At 40.7% G+C, this 18600-nt stretch overlaps 1 protein-coding gene and 1 long non-coding RNA gene across 6 annotated transcripts in view; one reads left to right on the forward strand and one right to left on the reverse strand.

The window, feature by feature from the left end:
- The window catches only part of RBMS3 (RNA binding motif single stranded interacting protein 3), a 703903-nt gene that overhangs the window by 198646 nt on the left and 486657 nt on the right, over positions 1-18600 (reverse strand). The gene's annotated exons all lie outside the window — the stretch shown is intronic.
- LOC136295501 (uncharacterized) lies at positions 576-10468 on the forward strand. The gene is made up of 3 exons (XR_010722678.1): positions 576-664; positions 3485-4291; positions 9216-10468. It is a non-coding gene; the product is annotated as an uncharacterized lncRNA (long non-coding RNA).

Raw genomic sequence — 18600 nt, forward strand, 5'->3', positions numbered from 1 at the left:
CTTCCTTTTCCAATGTCTTAACTTTGTTTATCAGCAATTCTTCTGCTGTGCAAATAAAATTATAACCACTTAACTGAGCGAGCAAGGGATGCCTTAAATTAAAAATGCTCTGTGAAGAGAGCAACTGTGTAAAAGTATCAGGCAAACCAAAAATTACTAAGAGCAGAGGCAAGCTAAGCAAGTCCATGAGCTCAAGGATATCAAGAGGAGAAAGTTTTCCTTTTCAAAAAGCTCTACCTCCCTCCTTTTCCAACATACAGGAGAAATGTGAAGGCAGCAGAACTTCCCAGGGATTGCAGGGGCAGAGAAACGCGGAAAGCCACAGCCAGTCCTTGTGTCTGCTCACAGAAAGGTTCTTTACCTTGAGAAATACCTTATTGTGACCTCTTGCTGGGAGAGACTAAGCCTGCCTCTCTGCTATAAAACTAATACTCACCAGGTGCTACAGCAGTAAAATAAAGAAGTAGTAAATATAATCTTTGTCTCTCTGACAGGCGTAGGGGTGGGAATCACTGATTTTACACCATTTCCTTTAAACTTGCAAACAAACACCAAAACCCTTCCTCCTGCAGAAAGGGAACAGCCTTTCTGCACTGCACCCTGCCCCAGTGCTACACACTGATCTGCCATTCTGAGCTATTACAGTCGGTATGATTCATCTCAGGTATGTACTAAATGTGAAGCTTTTTTTATTTCTCCTCATTTTTAAAATAATTAATGTAATTTTAGGCTTAGGAGAGAATCTGTAAACTCTTCTGGGCTACCTAGAAGCCATTCACCATTTGTGGTTTGTGTGTTTTCTTCCTTTGGCTCCTTTTGACATCCTTGTCAGCAGTTTTGGAAGAAAGGGACTTCAGAGCTCCTGAATGACCCAGAACCCTTTCACCCCATCCCACCAGCTGCCTCGGGTTCTGCAAGGCAGTGCAGCACTGCAGCACCAGCCTCCCTCTCTGCCTTTGAAAGAGACTGAGCATTTAGCACTCTGCTGAATATTTATTTCAACCACAACTAATGGGAAAGAAACGCGCACTTGATCCTCACGAGCAGGGGCTTCTTATCTCTCCTCCTACCTCTTCAGTGCTGTAATTTAGAGCACAGTTCTGGGTCTGTTATATGCTACTTGGAAGTTATCATTGCTCCAGCTATTCATGGCTCATAAAGTATTGTTCTCTCAATTGCACTGTATGGCTCCTTGTGTGGAAATGATGGATGAAATGGGATACATATTACTTAATGATTAGACTTCTGCAAAACATGTTCAAACAGATATGCCAGGCTTGATGATACCTTATTATCATCAATGAAACAGAGACAGCATAATGGTGCCATGTATGTATTTCTCAACAGTAAATGCAAGGGAAGTGTCTCTGTTTCAAACCCCGACAGCTCTTTAGTCTCAGTTATTTCAGTTCAGCTAAAGATGACATGCTAAAATGAGGGCATTTATTACTAAGTGGCATTAAGAAGGGGGATATTTAACCTACCATTGCTTACAGCAATGCATGGAGAAATCATCTAATGTGTGCTGGCAGTAATTTATGACATTGGAAAAAATGCTATCATCTTTCCTCCCCCGTCTGTGGTCTGGCTTTGCAAACTACAAGCCCTCAGGAGCAAGTTTGATATAATGCGGCTAATGAGAATAAGTGAGCGTACTGCAATATTCTTAAAGGGTTACACTGCTGAGTCTTTGACTCTTTATACTTTTTAATTTCCTTGTACAAACAGTGCAGTGAAAAACGGCAAAATCCATTTGGCTGGTCTGTGCTACAAATTAAATCCTTGATTAAATTTTGGCAATTACTTCTCCGGGTCTTTTTCATTTAAACATTTTTAATTCATTTGAATAAGCTTCTTAATCATGATTCTGGCAATCCATTGTATAGCAAGACAAACTCTAATAAATACTATAATGCAGCAACAGACAAACAGAAAGACGGATGGATGCTGAAAAAGGAAGGGTTCTGTCTTTTGGGCATTTTTTTTTTCTATCCTGGTAAGTGCTGCCTGTATCCATCTTTCATGAAAGTTGTATTCCAGTCTTCTGTGATGTTGAAATTTATCTCATTATGTGTTGACATTTCCCTTTGTGATGTCAAAAGCTAATAAAGACTCCAGGTAGGGTTTCAAACCCTCTTAATAAGAGGGTGGAAGAAAGATTAAATCATCCTTAATGCACAAATCAATACTATAGTCAACCAAAGGGTACAAATTAAGAGGAAAAAGTGAAGGGCTGTCAGTCTTGTAGCAGGAAAGATGCTAGATGGACATTTTCAGTAAAGGTGCTCGAATTTAGCTGCTTAGCCTGTACTGCGGAGGACTGTATTACCTATTGAAAACGTATCACAGAACTTGAGCTGTTCTCTGGAGGTTTTGGGTGGATTTTTTTCATCTGTGAAGACAGACATGAGACAGCAGGAGGTAAAGTACCTCCTTAGTCAGAGGGGGACTGTCTGAGCATAGAGAGCAGCACCGTGCCGTTTTCTGTGCAAAAACGCTGTGAGGAATAGCAATGGCAACTTGATGAGCACAAAGAGCCAAGAGAGAACAGAAATTAGAAGAAACCCTACAGGAAAAAGAAAACTTGGGGGAAATATTAAAATGTTAACCATTTATTTCTAATGTATTGCTGCTTTACTGCTGCTAAAATGTGTAGAAAATATTGGTAAATATAGAGGTTCAAAATTCATACAATGTTTATCAGTAGCCCTAGAAAAGAAAGAGTTAAAGTCTTACTGCAAGGCCAACTCTATTTTGGACAGGAAACATGCTAATATTTAACCCACAGTATCCCTAATCTGTAACCTCTGCAAACACTTAATCTCACCAAAACAGAAAAGACAACCTCTGTGATCCTGAGAGGATAAACAAAGGGAATGCACATGCCCTGGTTTTTCCCCCTTTCCTTTTAGCCAGAAGTCACCTGTAGAAAGATTTTGCAGCCTTTATCCCACTGCATTCCAGAGGCCTGGCTTTATGCAGTTCATAAAGGAGAAGAATGTAAAAGTTACACATTGATTTAGGGGCCTTAATTGCAATTTCACCCTCACATTACGTTGTGGGCTCAGTGTGAGGTAAAGGCACAAAGACTGACAACGAATACCTAGATTATATTAAGAATTAAAAGAGGGGAGATGCTATCTCTTGGCAAGCTGTATTAATGTTGCATCTGCCTCTTCTTGTCCCTAAAGGCAATGGACTGACTCTTGGGGATTTAAGCTGAAAGGTGAATGTTCTGCATACACGTTCGCTGGCATGCAGGGGATACAGAGTGGGTGAGCTCATCTGTTTGGTATAAAGCAGCAGTGGATAAAGATATAATGCCCAAATGATAAGTCTGTCAATGCCATATCATTATGCTTATGCTCAGTTTCACCAACAGCACATAAAGCCTTTTAAAACTTCAAATGCTGGGCCATGCAATTTAGTGTACCAGTTAATAAAATCTTTTTTTTTTTTCTTTTTTTTTTCTTTTTTTTTTAAGCCTCCTCTCATGACAGAATTTCATTCTCTGGAGTGTTCTTATCAAACTTCTGTTATGATCCTGAGTAAAAACATAGTGCCTAAAAAATACTACAGTGAAGAGGGAGGAAAAAAATCCCAAACGAAGCACAAGAGAGAAAAATCCTTACCAAGATAAAAACCTTCAATATATCACAACAAATCATATTAGAGCACAGGTGACAAACGCTCCAAATCCATCACCAGGAAAGAAAAATAAACTATGATCTATTTATACAAGTATAGTGATATGAAAGGAACAAGGAAAGAATAATTCACGAGGAAATTACAAGCTCTGAGCTTCTAATTTTGTAGATTATTGTCATTTTCTCTACAGATGTTGGCACAGAGAGACAACTTTAACCCTGAATTCTCTTCTTGCATAAATGAGGGACTACAAGCCTCCTGCTATTGGATTCAACATAATATGAAAATTAAATTTGGCAGAAGTAAAAGCAAAATGTCGTGCAAAAATCTATTGAAAGGGTAAAACATAGAAGTCACATATAATATCTTCAGGATCAGCACTCTACTGCAAATGGACGTTTTTCTGTAGAATCCCTTAATTTAGTAAAGACTGGTAGAAGATACAAAGATTTTCTCACTGTGATTAGAAATTAAGGTCAGGATTACACTTCTGGATGCCCAGGGATTTCTCTAAATGAAGCATGGGAGAATAAGGGAGACGTGCAGCTCACTACCTTTGATAAGGAACCACATGATGTCAACAATGACAACAACTCAAATCCTGCTCTAAGCTGGGCTCTTCACAGGTGCCTATCATCTGCTGGTAAGACTTTCCTATTTTCTACACCTTCAGAACATTACCTCAGTTTTGGTGTGAAGGATAAGACCCTCTGCTTTGAAAGCAATGAAAATACTCCTGCTGGCTGATTAACTGGTGTATCAATACATTTTTATATCCATTATTATGTATCAGAGGCTTGGCCAAGGACTTCCATAATCAAAGGTCTGGCAAGGATGACACTAATTCAGACAATTCCCTCTCTCAACTAGTCATCCATCAAGAGGCAGGCTTTTTTCACAGCTCTATTTTTTTTTTAAATTATTATTATTTTGGTTTTAATTTTAAAATAAAATCTTTTTATGAGCTTCAACTCCAGCACATCACAGCCTGCCAAATTCATCTACTTATAGCCCTAGGCTGAAACATCTTTTAATGCTCAGTTTCTACAAAGCCTGAGAAGGACAATTTCAAGGCCTGTGATGTATCCACTCCTTCCCTACCCTACTCTGCCCTGCTGGCACCTCCTGCCCAGCCCTAGGGGCACCTTCAGGGTCTGGCACTGGCAGAGAGACACCCTTTGTTAATCAGTGTTGGGGGCAGGCTGCAGCCCAGCGCTCATCAGGACATTACCATGCAAGCCAGCATGTTACTCTTCTCTATTCAGTCCCTAAAGGAATCGTGTTTGACAGAAGCGAACAGCTGCTGTGTATTTAGAGATGTGAATGTATTGCATTATTTAATGAATTGTGTCATTTTAATATAATTATTACTAAAAGTCTAAACGTAAGCCTATTTTTATTTATGCTTAAAATTTTTACCCAGTAAGCATTTTCAGCTCTGCTTGAAGCCAGAAGTGCTTTCACAAGGTTAGACCACCATAGTACTCCCAGTTTTGTGGATCCTTATTCAACCACTTTCTTTTCAACAAGAATAATCTCCTCCTTTCCAGATAGTACCAGGACTGTAGCTGCACTGCTTGCACTTGAGCCAGCTCCCCTGCATGCCACTAATATTGCTATCTCACGTACAGTATTTCTGGGCTTTTAGCAAATTACATCCATACTAGGATTCCTGTTTCTCCTCTTTTTTTTTTTTTTTTTGTAAAACTCTTTTATTTCTCCCACTGCCTCCACCTACATGTTCACTCTTACTTAATACCATGACAGTAATACCTATGCCAAGAAGTCTCGAGCATGAATTATTCCTTCATGTGCTAAGAGAGTACCTCATGTGGAGCAAAGGATGAATTTCAACAAGCCACTTGATGCTACCAATTTCTTAACACACAAGCAGCCTAACAGGCACCAGTGCAGCTCAGCAGGTCTCACTGTCAAGCCCACAGCACAGCTCGGCTCCCACCATGTACAAGGAAATGACAAGGCAGTTTTGATCCCAGTGTTCACTTTCCCTTCAAAACAGCGCCACTAATAAACTCACGGGGTTTTCAGAACAAGAGGGAATAAAAAGGGAACATGGGTTGTGACACTTTGCTTCCTTATTACTGGAATCCAGAGCGTGACTTGACTCTGCCTACCTACCGCTTAAAATTACAGTGAGGAAAAAGGATTTCAGAAGCAGTGCTCTGCCTCTAGCAGGAGACAGATTCAAAACGACTGGTCACACAGCTCTGATGATCCCATGCATTCACAGGCATCTCATTTTATGCACTTATGCAATAACCTCATTTCTGAAAGTCATCTGGAATCATTCTCTGGGGCTGGGACCCTGGGCCTGACACATGTTCTTTTTGGAAGGTGTTTCTGGTTTCCCAACTGTTGTTCTGCATTGCTCTAGGGCTTACAGACACTCTAGCGATGGCCACAACCTCATGCCTTATTCACATACCTCTATATTGCTACATTACTGGGTGGATACTGAATTAGTCATCACCAAGGGTCACTGAAATATTCACCTATTACTTCATTTGCAGTAGATATTTGTGTGGATGCTAGCCAAGTTAATGCTGAATATGCTTTTCATTTGCAGCGTTAGGCAGATTATGTCCTTTTTTTTCCTAAAATACCTGTTGCTATCAGAAAGAAGAAATGTCTGTGTATCTTTCCATATTTATCACACACATCTGTATGAAACCAATCTAAGACAGGAATGTTGCTAGCCCACCTTAAAAAATGCTTAGGTAAAGCTTCTGTACACTGAACTACCCCATGTTGGGGTTTTATAAGATATTAAGTGTTTATTTAAAGTAGTCAGACCAAATGGCCTCTGGGATAAAACTCAATTCAATCTTAAACAGCATGGAGAGAGTGATTACAGAAGGGCAGTGCTCTCTTTCTTTCTAAAGAAGTAGAGAACATCATATGAAACTGTCAGAGGTCTAAAGCAGATACACAAAATTAATAAAACTCTAGAACTCAGAGGCACAGGATGTTTTAGATGTCTATGCATTCACAAAGTGGTAAGTATGGAAAAAAATCCCATCTGTGTGAAGCAATCCAACCCAGGGATGTCAGGGTACACCCAAATATGTCTGTATTTGAACATCATACCCCTACACGCCTCAGAAGCAGGACACAAGCACACTGAAAGCCTCTCTCAGCAGTGCACCCAGGCAAGATGCTGTTTAATCTGTCCCTTATTACTAGTGTTCATTTGCAAATTGAAAGGGGGAGCTGTGGGCAGGAGGGATATAGCTTGTTTCTCCCAAAGGGGTGCTTAAAATCAAACCCCTTTTCTGAGCAGCCATAAGTGCAAAAGGCAGCAAAAAAAAATCTTGACTGGCACTCTAATGAAAACGCAGCCTGTTGTAGTCCCTGTGATAGAGAAAAATTCAAAGAAAAGGAAGGAGCAGCCGGTGGGGCTTCACAAGGGACTACTCTGAGGCTTTGAAGAAAAAAAGCAGGCATACTGGAAATAGAGAGGATCCACACAAGGCTATAGAGGATCAGTGAAGACTTGCAGGGAAAGTAAGAGTAACAGAAAAGCGAAGGGAGTTCATGCTAGCCAAAGGGATTAAGGGGAGTAAGAAAGGCTTTTACAAATACTTCATGTCAGGCAGGAAAAAGATGGAAGAGGCTCACTAATAAATGAACACCAGGACAAAGAAAAGACAGGGACTCCAAAATGAATAAATCGACTTTTAACAAGGGACATAAATAAGAGAAAGCCAGATAATAAGAAGAAAACTGGATGATAAAGAGGCAGGGAAAGGGAGGCCTGATTCTGGTGTTGCAAACCAACAGTTCCCTGTTGCACTGAGGCACAGGGAACACAGGGCAGCAGGGGAGCCGCTGCAGGCAGGCAGTGTTCCCTCTGCATGGGGGCAGAGGGGAGAACACAGCCCAGCAAAGGCTCCCTGCCAGTGTTATAAGGCACAGCATGTGCCTGCAGCTCTGCTGTGTCCCTCTGCCAGAAAGTAAGGAGGAAGTGGAACAAACCTCCTCTTCCTCCTCACCCACCTCAGGGACCAGGAGAAAGATGGGGATCGTCTCCCAGGATCTTGCAGATGTAATTGACGGCACAAAGCTTAAAGCTATGTGAAGTCAATAGTTCATATTCTGGAGCCAGAACTATGTTGTGCCGCCATTGGGCAGAGAATTTAGTAAGGGTCTTCTGCCTGTCATGTCAATTCTGTCTCCCTTTGTTGACACACTGGTCCCCATGCCCTGGTTTACAGGTCAGACCTGCCATGACATCTCTTATGGCACCTCCATCAAAAGTTTAAAATCTAACCTGCCAATCACGTTTAGGCTTTGCCCCAAAGAAGCACAAAACCTCAGTGGACAGCAGAGGTGGGATAGCAATCTTCCCCCAGAAGACTTGGCCTGTCCATGACACCCATGGAGGTGGGTGACGTACAAGGCCAGCAGCTCAGGTAAAGTCTTCCAGAACAAACCCAATCTCGCTGCAGAACATCTATAATACAGGCAAAGATAGAGCAAAATCATCCATCAATTCTAAACTGCCCTTCAAACATGACCTTGAAAAATGCCTCCCTGGAAAGGATCAGACTTGCCTCAATCTTTTAGTTTTGGATTCCACTTATCAACAAGAATACTACCAATGTGATGGAAATGTTTGGGCCACTCGAATGCTATGTGCCCTTTACCAACTCTGAAACTGGACCAAAATGATAGCAATACAGTCAGATGCCAGTGCCTTGAGAGTCACTCAGCAATTTCTGAGAAACCCTGAGAAACTTTCTTTCAGGGGTTAAGATATTAAATAATTTAAATATGTTTATGGAAGTTTTCCTGGTAATCATCTCACCCAACAAAATAACCGTGTGAAATATAAACTCTGTATTTTTGGACTCTCCACCTTGGCTATATTAATATTTCTCTGGGGAAACTGCAGCAAGTTCTCGAGTGCAGCCCAGACCCAAGCAGGGAGTGAGTCTCCAGTTCTGAGCCCACTTACCCTCCATCTGTGAGAAACTTTACATGGCTCTGAGGACCCAGTGCTACACAGGAAGCAGCTCCCATCAAACCCACTGCTGCTAACTCAAAAGTACCCAAAGGCTGTAAATCCAAGCCATGTGCTCCAGCTTTGCTTGCAGGGGTGGTGGGATGACGCCTGCCACCTTTAGCCTTTCTCATGCGGCCTCCATCTCTCTGTGTGTCCATTTCCTGCTTCTTCCTTGCCCTAAAAGAGTCTTTTAACAGTTCAAGTCCTATTCTTGAGGGAGACCCTGGTGCAGGAAGGAGAGCTGCTGAGCCCTGTGGGGAGGCACGGCACACCCCTGCTCTCAGCAGGTATTGTCCCCCATATGCCAAGTCCACCTCCTCCACTGCTGCACTAACAGCTTCCTCCTAATGGTGTTCAGCTCCACACCAGCACACAGAGTAAAACAATTTACGCTGGCAAATGGAGATGCACAGAACCCATGTACCAAACAGCAGAGGTATTCAGCTTGTTCTCTGCCTATTCTACTCTCAAACGCACCCAGTCTCAGTATATTGCTGATCAGAGATTATTAACTCTGAGTACTTCCTTCCATTTTGTCCAGCTGTCGCTTGGCTTTCCCTATCACCTGCCAGAGGAACCCACTAAATTTCTACAAGAGTTTTAGTCAGTTTAATAAATTAAAAAAGAAGCAAGAATGAATGGAGCTCTACTACGACATGTACGAAGTGGAAAGCAGTCAGAGCTACTGTGTTGTTGGAAAATAAGCAAGCACAGACATTTACACTGAATCTTTCTTCATATATCAGCCTCTAGACAATAGCACCTGAAACCACTTCTCCTGTTTCAGACAGGACATAAATTAAATTTACTTTAGATGAGGATGGATAATTAAGCTCAGGATCTATTAAAACCTTGACATCTGATTTAAAGTACAAGCATACATGGAACAATATGTGGCAAAGGCTCCAGAAATTTCCAGGCATTAGGACACAGGAGAAGCAAAATGCTGCAACACAGTGACCCAAATTAATCATTCTACTGGAAACCCAGAAGCTGTCAACATTAAGTGTGGACACACCAAACTACATTAGAGAAACAAAAAGTTATTTCAAAAGGTATCCATTATTCTTTGCTAATACCCCTAACCTCTCCTCAGTTTATTTGATAAGCTAATGACATTGGCCGCTGGAGAAAAAAACCTGCCATGAAGGAAGAATTGGGCAAAGCCAGAAATCACATCTCATACAGGAGTCAGAAAATCAAAACGGTTTTCAGATACAGGATAATTTATGCACTAAATTTGCTTTTCAGAATAAATTTGCTGCTGAGGCCCCAAGGATGCTTCTCACTGAGGCAAAATATTATCAAACAGGAACGAGTGCTTTGCTTACTCAAAATCCCAAACAACTCAAAGAAGAAAACCTGAAGCTTATTTACAAGCATCACTTGTGCACTCTCAGCCATGAGTAACAGATTTCCATTAACACTCTGAAAAAGAGTATTTGATTTTTACAGACAAGCTACAGGCTATGCTTAACTTTGGATGCAGCCAGTGACCAAGCCTCAGTGATTAATTTTTATGTGAACCGCAATCATTGTGAGAATGTCTGTGCTGTTTTCTTCATTTTCTGATTTTTCACTTTCATGTATTTATGTCAGAGACTGCAACGAAACAGATTTATAAACAGGGACTTGCATTATTACCCTGGACTCTTTCATCTTCTGAAATAATGTAGCATCTAGTGTAAACTTGGACAAAACCAATGAGATATGCACAGTCTATCTGTTCACAATAAAATTACACAGAATAAAAATGACTTAAAGATTATTTCATCTTTTCTCATCTTTCATGTAAATTGAATTTTGCTACTCTGCGTTCTTTCTGTACACACAGGGGTGGAAAACCAACTACTTTTTATGGCATAATGAACACTTAGATAGCTGCAGAGAGAAGCATTCAATTGCATTTACGTTTCACAATTATTTAATATCACCTATTAATATCCAGCTACTGTCTCCGGTAGTCCTACCTTGCAAGGTGGCTGAGCATGCAAAATGTGCTAAAAAGGAATTTCCTCCTCATTTCCATCTTTTTTCTACTAACCCATGGCTCCCATTGTCCCTGCACACCATTCCCACCAGGAAGGCAGCTCGCATTAAGCACAGCCCCAGCACACCAAGTCTGCTGCCAGCACACTCTCAGCGCTGCTCCTCTATTCTGCTCACATGTCCCACTGCCTTACTTTTTTGGGTTTTGTTTTCTGTAATCACTACCATATTGTTGCTTAGGAGGCTGAGTTCTTTGTCTGCCTTGGAAAAGACCCCAACAACATAGCTCTGAATGCCCCAGGCTGTGATTTTGTCTTATCTTTCCATCTATCAGGAAGATTCAAGTGCAACATGGAGACTTGTAGAGCCAAGTTTATACTGTGCCACTGGTGCTCCAAACACAATCTTCTGAGAAGCAGACACCCATCTAAACTGATCTCATGGCTAAATTACAGTTTTCATAGTTTGGATCCCTGCACACCTTATCTGAGTGCTGTTTTCCAACCTGCTGAAAGCACTGAGTGGTACCGCTGTGCCATGAAAACTGTGTGGTGCACCTGTACAAAGACAGATGCATGTCACCCATGCAGAGATCCATGTCAAGCCAGACACAGAGTGATCTGAGGTCTGAAGCATTAGAGGAAGCTTGTAATAAGTATATTTCAGAGCTTTACCATATTATTGACCCTTTTCTTTCACTTCAGCAGGCTGCCCACTTTTAGTTTCCTAACACACCTTCCTTCACCAATTCTCACGCTGATCAGCATCTCCCTCAGAAGCCCTCATTTCCCCTTAAAATGAATACGCACAAAGTCAGATCAGCTGATGACTAATCCCAATATGTCTCTAAAGGGTCAAAAAGTTGGCAACTGAAATCAATGGTTAATCATGTAATGACCTCAGCAGGACTCTGATTACAAGAGCACAAGAGAGCTTACACAGAACACTGGCTACCTTGTGGATCTACTTTGAAGCCCCGGGGTATTACAGAGGCTGGTAGCCAGAGCACAGGAGGGCAGCAATTCTCTCAGCCACACATGCAGATGGACTTTTTAGGTATGCTGCAAGAAAGTCCCACAGGCAAGACAAGCCCCCCCAGCTTTCCTCCTAGTGTCGTTTCATTGCTGATGACTGGTGACACTTTTCAACTCTTTTCTCCTTTGCTCTATAAAGTCTGTGCTAGCAGAATAGATCCCACCCACTACATGAATCCATGAAGACCAATGGCCCGAGCATATTTGACACCAGTGGTGAAACTTCCCTTGGTTTCAGTGTGGGAGACACTCATCCTCTAAGTTTCATTCCAAGAGCCTGAGGTTTACCTCTGAAAACTCATATATGAATTTGGGCCAAAACTTTCAGAATTCCTACAAATCTGCTATGATCAGCTCAGAAAATACATTTATTTTAACTTGGGATATGGAAACAAAACTCCAGAGAAAGGCCTGCTGAAGACCAACTGCTAGTCTTTCCAAATTTTAAGAGAGACCCTCAAAGGTTTACACAGCCTTCTTTTGGCTACAAATAACTATTCCAATGCTATCTACTTGCAGTCACATCTGGTTTAGACAAATATTTTAAAACCATTCTGCCCGGGTGGGAGTTTGTTTAAATACACGAGCCTGAAAAGAGAATTTAAAATCCAACAACAATTGCACACTCTTTGGAAGAGGATTGGAGAAATGCTGAGAAGAGACTACTTTGCAAAAGTTTTCTGACATTCTGCTTTGGATTGGGTGGTTCAGCAGCCAGCCCAGGTGTAATGCTGAAGTGTTGCAGATGGGAAGATCATACAAAACATGTGAAATGATCTCAATCTCACGAAAAAATTGAAGTGCTGAAGAAGTCACTGCGACAGTGCAAGGGCTCTGTAACATCAGCACTGAGCCAATTCTTTCTGAATGACATTGATTCATATCCATGGAAAGACAGTAAGGATGTAAGGAAAATCCAAGATGGAGTTTGAAGTAGAAAGCTTTTGAGAGAGGTATGGCCACCAAGTCTCTGTACTTTTTTTGGGGGAGGGGGCCTGGTGGAATTTTGCTCCTTTTGTTTCCAGTCCCAGACAAAACAAGGAAGGAAGAAAAGTTCTGAGAGATTCAAATCTGGCTTTTACATAAACGTCCCACTGTCTTGCGAGAACCAGTCTTTTGTGGAACAAGTGTCCCTCCCTCATATGGGGAGAAAAAAGGGAAGGTTTTAGATCTTGACTAATAAAATGAATCTATGAAATACTGACCAGAGCTGCTACTTCTCACAAAACTGCTACACAAAGACATCATTTTGTGTTGCTGATATCTGACCAAAGGCAAAGAGGCTGAGCAATGTGCCTTCACGTCAGGAAAAATAATGCAATGCTTAGATTGTGCCAAGTGTGGAAGCCCACTGGGGCTGAAAGGGAGGAAATGCAGACAATAAGCCTTTAGTTTCACACTCCACAGCGCTACTCTGAGGCTGAACATCCCAGACCCTTTCCAAGTACTGCCTTCAGAGTCTTACAGTATTCTTTCTGCATGACTGAAGCCTAAAATAAAATAAAATAAAATAAAATAAAATTGTAAATCATAGGTTATCCTTCTTTCTCTGAATCACTAGGCAATTTTCTTAAATCCATTAGATGGGGGTTTTGCCCAAGAATCTTACAGCCCAAATCTCATCTGTGCCAGAAGTTATACGGTGAAATGCCCCCACAGATGTCAAGAAGGTTTTGAAAACTGTTAGTCTGATATTTCTCTTCTAAAACTCAGTGCCACTGAGGTACTACTGATGAAAAAACAACACCTAAAGGCTCCATAAAGAACAAAACTGAAAAACACCGCTCTGCCACCATGTTTTTGAGCCGTCTTGCAAACCTAGCTTTGAAAAAATTAAACTACTATTTTAACTTTTTTAATTAAAAAATGAACTAAAATGAATTAAAACTATTTTTGGATTTAACCTGCTTACCTCTTAAATAAACAACTATCTTGAGACAAACTGTCTGAAACACATGTAAAAATGAATAATAAACTCTTAGTATGAAAATACCTCCTGTGGATTTCAATTTTGCTTTTAGACTCCTCTTGGGAAAATTATTTTAAACACAGGTGCAGATAGCAGTAGGTTCAGATAAAAACTGGTTTTCAAAAGTTTGGGGCTGGATTACAGGGTCGTAATTCCTCTGTAAAGCCACAACAGTAAAGAGAGCCTGGACACACCCTGAAAGCGTACATATGTACACTATAAATCTTACATGAGATTAGATACTACACTTAAGGGCGTTAAGAACCTAACAAAACACCCACAGCTCTCATGAACAGAGCCAAGAAAGACAACTAAAACTTGTAGTTTTGGACACCTTTTCCTCCCATGAGAGGCTGAATTGTCTGAGAAAGATATTCAAAGCATACCATTAGCCTAAGACTTTCCAAAAAAGCACTCTGGATTAGGGTTTTTTTATGGAGTTTCCATGTTTAGGAGTTAAGTATCTATCTGCTTTTAAAAATCTGCCTTCAAGCATAAGTGCATCTTTAGATACCTAAAATAAATTTAAAATTCCGGCCAATAGTGTCCCATTTTCTCCCATCTAGCCTCCATAACTTAATCAGCCAACTCATCACTTTGAAAGCAAGAGCAATTAAATCCTTGTATTAGAACTGGGTCCCATTAGATCTCCTCCAGCAGAACATCTTCTTAAATGAGATCTGCAGGAAAAAGACATCTGCTGGAAGAAACTGGGCTGTAAATTACTATTTGAATGCTGATGGCACTGAAAAAAGGAGAAAGAACTAAAGGCATTTAAATTCCTATACCTAGAGAGGTACGTTTTTTAATTAGATGGGAGAGTTAACAAGGCTTGGAATAAGAATATTTTCATGTGCTCTGCCTGAAAATACAGATCTCTCTCTTCAGTCTAAGAAAATTATCAACTGGAGATGATTGTGAGCTATAGCTCTATTTATGGTGTAGCCTAACACAATGCACTAATGTGTTCCAAGATGTGCCTCCCTAGGAAAAGCCAGCATCCATGCGAGCAATGAAAAAATTTGCCTGTCTTGCCTCTCAGTGCAGGGGTGGCACCGGATGTGTGTGTAGGTACTGATCCATCGTCCCTGTTTCCTGGTAGCCCTGTGCTCTCTGAAGGCAGATAAATAGCTCCAGAATGAGAACAACCCCACTGCTCCACATATTAAATCAATTTGTCCTCAAGGAGGCTGTGCAAATGACGGCAGAAAAAAAATTTAAAAATAAAAAAGTCTCTCTCTTTTCCTAGTCTGACTTTGGATATAAATCTGTGGCAAAAGAGACATTTGTACCTGGTCCAAGAAGTTGTTACTGAGTGAGTTTGACAGATTGATAACACTTTCTTTGATGCAGTAATAAACATTTTCAAACAGAAATCAAGATTCCTCTTTTCTGTTTTAAACAAGTATCTGGAGAGGTCCAGTATATTCAGTTCAATATTCCGGGCATATATTGAATTAAAACCAGCTTGGCAATGAATATTTGTAAATCTTTTTTTTTTTGGTCAAGTACTATAGCTAAAGAATGCTGTGAAGGACAGCTTTAACCCCCTAACCCTGTAGCTGGCACAGAGATGCCCAGTAATGAGCCAGCATGTGAAAACAGTAGCAGGAAGGTCAAAAGAGGTACAGCAACGTCTTCAAGAGGTCTCCCACCTACCAACCTGACACAAGGCTAAGTACATTTACTCACTGTCCTTTATAGGGCACAAGATTGATTTCAAGTGCTGGATAAGCAACATGGACGAGCTGGAGGAGAAACCAAGGTTAAGGAGCTGGTTTGAGGGAGCATTACTATGCAAACTGGATCTCTCCCCATTTGGCAGGCCTCTGAACAGAGATGAAGGGAACTGCTTGCCATAAATATATGTAGGGCTGCAGTGCACCAGCTCTCCTGTGATGAGCAATAAGGGATCAAAGCTGATCCCCGAGGCTGCCATGTGCAAGATGCCAAATAAGTCTCTCATGGACTTCCAAACCCATGACATTTCTTTCTTCCTTCCTTCTATTTTTTCCCCCGTAATTCACAGATGCCCGAAGATCTCTGATATTTCAGCAATCTACTGGGGATTGCCAGATGAATAAATGGCTGAAAAGCCACAATAACAACCCACACCCTTCCCTCTTGCCTGGATTCACTGAGTAATGCCAGGAGTTTCATACGCCCCAGGAGCTCAAAGAGCAGCACGGGCGACTGACTGTCTAGTAAAATAAGGATGATTAAGTCAGATCAGAGTCATTGTTTGCCTTTATGACCCACGTCTAGTCTTTCATCACATTTACAACACTCAATCCTTAATAAGAAATGCTCCATTTATTTTGACCACTGATGTATTCAGGACAGTCTCAAGGGTCAACACAGTTTCCATCTTTCTTCTTCCCAAGCTACATTATTATTACTGTCCCATGGGAAAATCAGGCTTTAGCTTAGTACATCAGTTTCTTGCAATTTTCTGAAGAAGCTCACTGAGAGAAAAGTGAGGGAAAGCCAGGGCAGAACTCATCCCCTGCCCCAGAAGCATATCTACCAAATACATATCACATGAGCTTTGGTTAAGAGATCACAGGGAGATTCCAGCAGAGCTTGGCTGACATCAACAGCACTTCCCCCAAAATATGGGCTGTGGGATATTGTTTTGAAAATGGTATTTAAAATGTATTGAAAATGGTATTTACATAATATAGCTAACCTGGGGTGATAATCACTGGGATTATTAATTGTGTTCATATTAAATTTTTAACATATTTGAGTGATTCACATTAGGATAATAATGAGTATAATACATTTAAGGAAAAGAAATATTTATTTCTGCTTCATAAATAAGTTATTCTATTTATTATTCACAGAAGACCACGTATTTTTACATCACTGCATTCTTACTGTGGTCTGTTAATTGGTAAAGTTTTGAAGTCATGGATATCACATCACTTGGAGACCTAATTTCTTTAAACTGACTTGCCAACTTCTTTTACAGAGTTTTTGACCAGGATAAAATATTTCCCCTCACAAACACAATGTGACAGCTCTGCACTCCACATATTTGTCATATATTTATTGTTTAAAATAATGTAAAGGTAGACAATCAATGGAAACCTGACAAACTAAAATATGTAGGCTTATAAAGGAGGACTGCACAGATGGGTACATTTAGCAAAGTCATTTTCCACCAGCCTATGAGTATCGAATTCCTAAATTCTTAAGTCTTTATTCATTCACTCTTGGAAGGTTTAGATGCCAATTCATTTTCTCAATCTCTCAACTTCATAAATTTTCATTATTTGCATTTTAATTCAAGCATGACCTTCATTCTAGATTCAGAATGAGTTAAGATAGGACAAGAACAAAAGAAAAAAAGGGTTCTTATAGATGGTAGAAGTAGAGTGAAATGAAGGAAAGGATAAAAGTTGATTACAGATCTGGAAACTTAGAAACACCAGGGAGAAGGCTATTTATTAAAAATTGGAAAAGAAGAAGGGAGAAAACCCAAAAATAAATGGAGCACTGATTAAAACCTCCATATTATTAAACGGGTTGGAAAAAAATTTAACCTACTTTTAAAAGAATGAAAAATAATATAAATATCAGAGGAAATCATACACAGGGGACAACCTCAGGATGAGAAGATGTCAAAATGAAGAACATGGAGCACAGAGGAAAGGTACCCTTAAAAGGTCATTCTTTCTATTCATTGCATAAGTTTGACTTTGCCACACATTTCCAATACTCACAGCATTTTCTGTGGTATGTGCTGACCTTTAAGGTTTGTCTACTGTAGTATTTTCTTTTGCTTCAATATCTTTTCTTTAAACGTCTAGAATCAGTTATTTAATGTCTTGTAAGGCAGAGCACCAGTAAAAATAAGCCCCTCCACCCAGAACAAAAAGAAACCCCATAAAAAATAACCTCCCAGAACATTCCCAGTTTTGGCTCTGGACATTGGCTTAAGACCTTCTCCTCAGGGCGAACCTGTGAGCTTTACTGGGGTCGCTTCAGTGCTGTGTGGAAAAGCTGTCTGGTACAAACACTTTTATATGCAGCATCTCTTAGGACACTAAAAGCTTAAGGATTGATGCAGCAAAGTGTGAGCCTGTGACTGATGTGGCACCTGAGTATTACGCTGGAAGCAAAACGATGGGTTATAATGCCAAGCTCTGACATAATGGCCTCAACCAAGTGATTTAAGCTCTTCGGGCCTCTTCCTCCTCCTACGGTCTTACAAACACTACACAGACCACAAAGACTTTTGTCTCTCAACATTGCCTGCTCACGCTGTTCCACTTTAGGGACACACAGGCTGCCAAATAGTGGTCCAGTGCTGGTGCTGGAGAAGAAGGGAAAATGAATTTTTCACACACAGCAGTGGTTTCAGCAGCATGATACCATTTTTCACATATCAGCAATGGTATTTCTGGTCTGGCAGTAGAATTAAGCAAGACTGACAAAACCTAAACTCAAATGAGGCTGAAATGCGTGGTCTGGCTAAATACAAATGCTGTACTTCCAGTCCAGAGTATTTCATTTGATGGAGTAAAGAGATTGAAAGACTATTGCAACAACATTGATAAAATCAGTCAGGAACCTGACCAGAGTTTATTAATACGAAAAACGCCAAGCGAAACGAATAAGGGAGAAACTGGATAAAAACTGAAGGCCCTATATATTACACCAAGATCTGAAATGATAACTCCGTCATCATTATCCAGAGTTCAAAGTCCACAGTTATTTCCTTGTACAGAAAGGCAGACTGATAATTCCCTTACGTCAGTTAAGGTCTTTTTTCCCCCTCACTCCTTACACAAAGCCCCTTCTTGTCACTGGGAAATTCCTTAGACAGCAGCAGGCTCTCTTGCTAAGAATGAACAAGACACAGAGCTCAACTTCTGCAAAGCACTGCTCATTCAGCAGATATTAATTTGAACACTGAAATCAAAGTG

This window comes from Chamaea fasciata, unplaced genomic scaffold (assembly GCF_029207755.1).
Source record: "Chamaea fasciata isolate MVZ Bird 193981 ecotype frontalis unplaced genomic scaffold, bChaFas1.0.hap1 SCAF_1, whole genome shotgun sequence".
Taxonomy (NCBI): Eukaryota; Metazoa; Chordata; class Aves; order Passeriformes; family Sylviidae; genus Chamaea; species Chamaea fasciata.